We start from the raw sequence: 7,530 nt of genomic DNA, 5'->3' as shown, positions 1-7,530 counted from the left end.
ATACAGCCACTAATATTTTATGCAGAAAAATATATTTGACATGTAATTACAATTGTTAAAAACTCTCTGTTAGTCGATAACATCTTCAAAATTGCAGCAAACTCGGGAATGTACCTTTAAAATATGATCATCGGATTTGAATCCCGTTTCAATGTTACATAATTATAACTAACAGTTACATCAGTTCTGATTTCAACAAAAATAAAAAAAGGGGCACTGTTTTGTCAATGGAACTATATTCCTTACATTATAGTAAATAGTGGTGTGATACCTTCATGGACTTCATGGGATTTACTGACTTCATAGCAAGGATAGTCCATTACTTCTGTTATTAATAATACAAAACACAAGGGTCTGAGATACTGAGACTAAACATCCATTACTTCTGTTATTAGTAAGACTAAACATCCATTACTTCTGTTATTAGTAAGACTAAACATCCATTACTTCTGTTATTAATAATACTAAACATCCATTACTTCTGTTATTAATTATACTAAACTTCCATTACTTCTGTCATTAGTAAGACTAAACTTCCATTACTTCTGTTATTAGTAAGACTAAACATCCATTACTTCTGTCATTAGTAAGACTAAACTTCCATTACTTCTGTTATTAATAATACTAAACATCCATTACTTCTGTCATTAGTAAGACTAAACATCCATTACTTCTGTTATTAGTAAGACTAAACATCCATTACTTCTGTCATTAGTAAGACTAAACATCCATTACTTCTGTTATTAGTAAGACTAAACTTCCATTACTTCTGTCATTAGTAAGACTAAACTTCCATTACTTCTGTTATTAATAATACTAAACATCCATTACTTCTGTTATTAATAATACCAAACATCCATTACTTCTGTTATTAGTAAGACTAAACTTCCATTACTTCTGTCATTAGTAAGACTAAACCTCCATTACTTCTGTTATTAATAATACTAAACCTCCATTACTTCTGTTATTAATAATACTAAACCTCCATTATTTCTGTTATTAATAATACTAAACATCCATTACTTCTGTTATTAATTATACTAAACTTCCATTACTTCTGTCATTAGTAAGACTAAACTTCCATTACTTCTGTTATTAGTAAGACTAAACTTCCATTACTTCTGTCATTAGTAAGACTAAACTTCCATTACTTCTGTCATTAGTAAGACTAAACTTCCATTACTTCTGTCATTAGTAAGACTAAACTTCCATTACATCTGTTATTAATAATACTAAACATCCATTACTTCTGTTATTAATAATACCAAACATCCATTACTTCTGTTATTAGTAAGACTAAACTTCCATTACTTCTGTCATTAGTAAGACTAAACCTCCATTACTTCTGTTATTAATAATACTAAACCTCCATTATTTCTGTTATTAATAATACTAAACCTCCATTACTTCTGTTATTAATAATACTAAACCTCCATTATTTCTGTTATTAATAATACTAAACATACATTACTTCTGTTATTAATACTAAACTTCCATTACTTCTGTTATTAATAATACTAAACATCAATTACTTCTGTTATTAATAATACTAAACATCAATTACTTCTGTTATTAATAATACTAAACTTCCATTACTCCTGTTATTAATAATACTAAACTTCCATTACTTCTGTTATTAATAATACTAAACATCCATTACTTCTGTTATTAATAATACTAAACTTCCATTACTCCTGTTATTAATAATACTAAACTTCCATTACTCCTGTTATTAATAATACTAAACTTCCATTACTCCTGTTATTATTAATACTAAACTGCCATTACTTCTGTCATTAGTAAGACTAAACCTCCATTACTTCTGTTATTAATAATACTAAACCTCCATTATTTCTGTTATTAATAATACTAAACCTCCATTACTTCTGTTATTAATAATACTAAACCTCCATTATTTCTGTTATTAATAATACTAAACATCCATTACTTCTGTTATTAATACTAAACTTCCATTACTTCTGTTATTAATAATACTAAACATCAATTACTTCTGTTATTAATAATACTAAACTTCCATTACCTCTGTTATTAATAATACTAAACTTCCATTACTTCTGTTATTAATAATACTAAACATCCATTACTTCTGTTATTAATAATACTAAACTTCCATTACTCCTGTTATTAATAATACTAAACTTCCATTACTCCTGTTATTAATAATACTAAACTTCCATTACTCCTGTTATTATTAATACTAAACTGCCATTACTTCTGTTATTAATAATACTAAACATCCATTACTTCTGTTATTAATAATACTAAACATCCATTACTTCTGTTATTAATAATACTAAACATCAATTACTTCTGTTATTAATAATACTAAACATCCATTACTTCTGTTATTAATAATACTAAACATCCATTACTTCTGTTATTAATAATATTAAACTTCCAATAATTCTGTTATTAATAATACTAAACTTCCATTACTTCTGTTATTAATAATACTAAACATCCATTACTTCTGTTATTAATAATACTAAACATCCATTACCTCTGTTATTAATAATACTAAACATCAATTACTTCTGTTATTAATAATATTAAACTTTCATTACCTCTGTTATTAATAATATTAAACTTCCATTACTTCTGTTATTAATAATACTAAACATCCATTACTTCTGTTATTAATAATACTAAACATCCATTACTTCTGTTATTAATAATACTAAACATCAATTACTTCTGTTATTAATAATACTAAACATCCATTACTTCTGTTATTAATAATACTAAACTTCCATTACTTCTGTTATTAATAATACTAAACATCCATTACCTCTGTTATTAATAATACTAAACATCCATTACCTCTGTTATTAATAATACTAAACATCAATTACTTCTGTTATTAATAATATTAAACTTCCATTACCTCTGTTATTAATAATATTAAACTTCCATTACTTCTGTTATTAATAATACTAAACATCCATTACTTCTGTTATTAATAATACTAAACTTCCATTACCTCTGTTATTAATAATACTAAACTTCCATTACTTCTGTTATTAATAATACTAAACATCCATTACTTCTGTTATTAATAATACTAAACATCTATTACTTCTGTTATTAATAATACCAAACTTCCATTACTTCTGTTATTAATAATACTAAACTTCCATTACTTCTGTTATTAATAATACTAAACATCCATTACCTCTGTTATTAATAATATTAAACATCCATTACTTCTGTTATTAATAATACTAAACATCCATTACCTCTGTTATTAATAATACTAAACATCCATTACTTCTGTTATTAATAATACTAAACATCAATTACTTCTGTTATTAATAATATTAAACTTCCATTACTTCTGTTATTAATAATACTAAACATCCATTACTTCTGTTATTAATAATATTAAACTTCCATTACTTCTGTTATTAATAATACTAAACATCCATTACTTCTGTTATTAATAATACTAAACATCCATTACTTCTGTTATTAATAATACTAAACTTCTATTACTTCTGTTATTAATAATATTAAACTTCCATTACTTCTGTTATTAATAATACTAAACTTCCATTACTTCTGTTATTAATAATACTAAACTTCCATTACTTCTGTTATTAATAATACTAAACTTCCATTACTTCTGTTATTAATAATACTAAACTTCCATTACTTCTGTTATTAATAATACTAAACTTCCATTACTTCTGTTATTAATAATACTAAACTTCCATTACTTCTGTTATTAATAATACTAAACATCAATTACTTCTGTTATTAATAATACTAAACATCAATTACCTCTGTTATTAATAATACTAAACTTCCATTACTTCTGTTATTAATAATACTAAACATCCATTACTTCTGTTATTAATAATACTAAACATCCATTACCTCTGTTATTAATAATACTAAACATCCATTACTTCTGTTATTAATAATACTAAACATCAATTACTTCTGTTATTAATAATACTAAACTTCCATTACTTCTGTTATTAATAATACTAAACTTCCATTACTTCTGTTATTAATAATATTAAACTTCCATTACTTCTGTTATTAATAACACTAAACATCAATTACTTCTGTTATTAATAATACTAAACTTCCATTACTTCTGTTATTAATAATACTAAACATCCATTACCTCTGTTATTAATAATACTAAACATCCATTACTTCTGTTATTAATAATACTAAACATCCATTACCTCTGTTATTAATAATACTAAACATCCATTACTTCTGTTATTAATAATACTAAACATCAATTACTTCTGTTATTAATAATATTAAACTTCCATTACTTCTGTTATTAATAATACTAAACATCCATTACTTCTGTTATTAATAATATTAAACTTCCATTACTTCTGTTATTAATAATACTAAACATCCATTACCTCTGTTATTAATAATACTAAACATCAATTACTTCTGTTATTAATAATACTAAACTTCTATTACTTCTGTTATTAATAATATTAAACTTCCATTACTTCTGTTACTAATAATACTAAACTTCCATTACTTCTGTTATTAATAATACTAAACTTCCATTACTTCTGTTATAATAATACTAAACTTCCATTACTTCTGTTATTAATAATACTAAACTTCCATTACTTCTGTTATTAATAATACTAAACTTCCATTACTTTTGTTATTGATAATACCAAACTTCCATTACCTCTGTTATTAATAATACTAAACATCAATTACTTCTGTTATTAATAATACTAAACATCAATTACCTCTGTTATTAATAATACTAAACTTCCATTACTTCTGTTATTAATTATACTAAACATCCATTACTTCTGTTATTAATAATACTAAACATCCATTACCTCTGTTATTAATAATACTAAACATCAATTACTTCTGTTATTAATAATACTAAACATCAATTACTTCTGTTATTAATAATACTAAACTTCCATTACTTCTGTTATTAATAATATTAAACTTCCATTACTTCTGTTATTAATAATATTAAACTTCCATTACTTCTGTTATTAATAATACTAAACATCAATTACTTCTGTTATTTATAATATCAAACACACATGTCTAAGAGATAAATTGACATAAACTAACACAGTGTCTTGTTTTAATTTAGATGAGACTTCCATTACTTCTGTTGTTGTTGTTATTAATAATACTAACCACAAGAATTTGAGATACACTGACACAGTTCCTTGTTTACTTTTAGATGCGACATCCAGAGACACTCCCATAATCAAACAAACAAAACGAGAGACCACAGATAAACATACCGTTGAAGTTTATTTTATCTCTGACTATGCAGATTTAGACAAGTAAGTCAAACGAATGTATAGAGCTATTGGGGATAAGTCTGGATACCACGATACGTCAGAGGTGGATTCAAGGGGGAAGGGATTGGTACACGTGCCCTTTTTCCCGTCCCCTCCAAAACGTTCGAGCATCCACCCCTGTACACAAATACTAGTGTTTCAGTTTTAGTCTACGTTTTTTTTTTTGGTAGAAACATTCATTCGTTGTTGTCATCTCTTATGTTGGGCTGTTTCTTTGTTCTACTGCCTGGAGGAATTCGGTGTAAGAATGGGAGAGTATCGAACAAACAAACAATATTATAATGAGATGCTACTACTACTACTGCTACTACTACTACTACTACTACTACTACTACTACTACTACTACTACTACTACTACTACTACTACTACTACTATTAGTATTATTATTATTTGACTGCTTTATGTACAATTAATATCTATCAAGTCTTCTTGGTTATTATTGTCCGTCTGTGTCCTTTGCAGCTGGGAACAAGCATTCCCCAGTGAAAACCGACAGCAAGTTGAAGCTCGGATGGCGCTATATTACACCGGCATAGCTGAATCAGTGAGTTGGACAAACATTGAATGAAATCGTAGATATCGAGACTTTGATCAAGAAAAAAAAAAATTGAGACTTCTAAACCAGGACTAAAATAAAATTAGTACTTCTATCTGTTTAATGGCATGTCAAAGAATTTCAAATTATTGATATTTGGTGCCTATTTATTTCAACACTTGGTCTAGATAATGAGAGAGCCACCTCAAAAAACATGACAGCACATACCACAACGTGTGATTTCTCACGACACACATTAGTCGATCGACACTGACAGGAAGAGAACAGCTGCTAATAGACAATTTGAAATTTCTTTTTCAATTGTTTTGTTTACTGTGAACTTACCAGCACGACCACAGGGATGTAGCTAGGATGGGGTTGCAATTTTGGGACTTAACAGTAACATGTTGGCAGACGCCCCCCCCCCCCCCCCCCCCCCCCCCCCCCCCCCCCCCACCCCACAAGCAATTCAGGGTCTTACCCATTACCCAAATGGCCCAAAGGAGTTGAATGGAGAGTAGTAGCACTTCCAATACAATATAAAAAGCTTTCCACACACACACACACACACATGCAGATACAGGGCTCGCAACCCGGTACCGGCTCCCACCTAAATTGAGTTTTAACGACTCGGTGGGTAGGCGAAAGACAACTACACCCTCTTCTCTTTCACTAACCATTAACAACTAACCCACTGTCCTGGACAGACAGGCCAGATAGCTGAGGTGTGTGTGTGTCCAGGAGAGCGTGCTTGAATCTTAATTTGATATAAGCACAAAACAAGTTCAAATGAATGAGATAAACTTTAGTGCATTGCGTCTTGTGCCTAATACAAGTAGAACGATATATATGTATGTCGTATTACTAGGATTCAAGACCAAGGTGCCCAATATTCATCATATTTTTTAAATTGACGGGTTTTTTTTACACAGTATATATTTTTCAGTTTGTATTTTGTCTTCTATTTTTAAAGTTAAAGAGCATATATTATGTTATGTTTCTCATTCTGCATTTTAAAAGTATTTAACAGTTTAAAATATTCATTCATTCATTCGGTCATTCACCACACACTAAGTCGCTCATTTACTTATTTGTTTATACATGTATATATATTTATTTATTTATTTTCAGATGAAGTTTCGGTACGAGTCTGTTGTTGATGTGCCGCTGACACCAAGACTAGACATAGTTATCTACCCGCTGGGTCTACTTATTGTAGAGGTAACTCAGCGAAATGTACAAACTGGAGCTCATATTGACATTACACCCACCCCCCCACCCCCCCCACCCACCCACCCCCCCCCCCACCCCCACCCCCCCCCCCCCCCCCCCCCCCCCCCACCCCCCACCCCCCACCCCCACACACACATACACATTCACAGATATATAGTTTTAGTTTTAAAAGTACATAATCAAACGTTAAAATATTCTAAGTGGTTCTTTATTGAATTAATTATTATCTGTTTGATACATCTTAAATACATATATAAAACCGAATAAGAATAGGGCAACATACTACAACAAAAGGTATTTTTTGTCATCTGGCGTCGTTAAATAAAACAAACTTTACTTTTTTTGTCATCAAAGCATACCCCTGAAAACCGGAAACCTCTGATAACGGGACAAAATGCTTGGTCCCATCGATGTC

This window comes from Gigantopelta aegis, chromosome 7, assembly GCF_016097555.1.
Source record: "Gigantopelta aegis isolate Gae_Host chromosome 7, Gae_host_genome, whole genome shotgun sequence".
Taxonomy (NCBI): domain Eukaryota; kingdom Metazoa; phylum Mollusca; class Gastropoda; order Neomphalida; family Peltospiridae; genus Gigantopelta; species Gigantopelta aegis.
The sequence above is the reverse complement of the archived record's forward strand: the minus strand, read 5'-3'. Positions refer to the sequence as shown.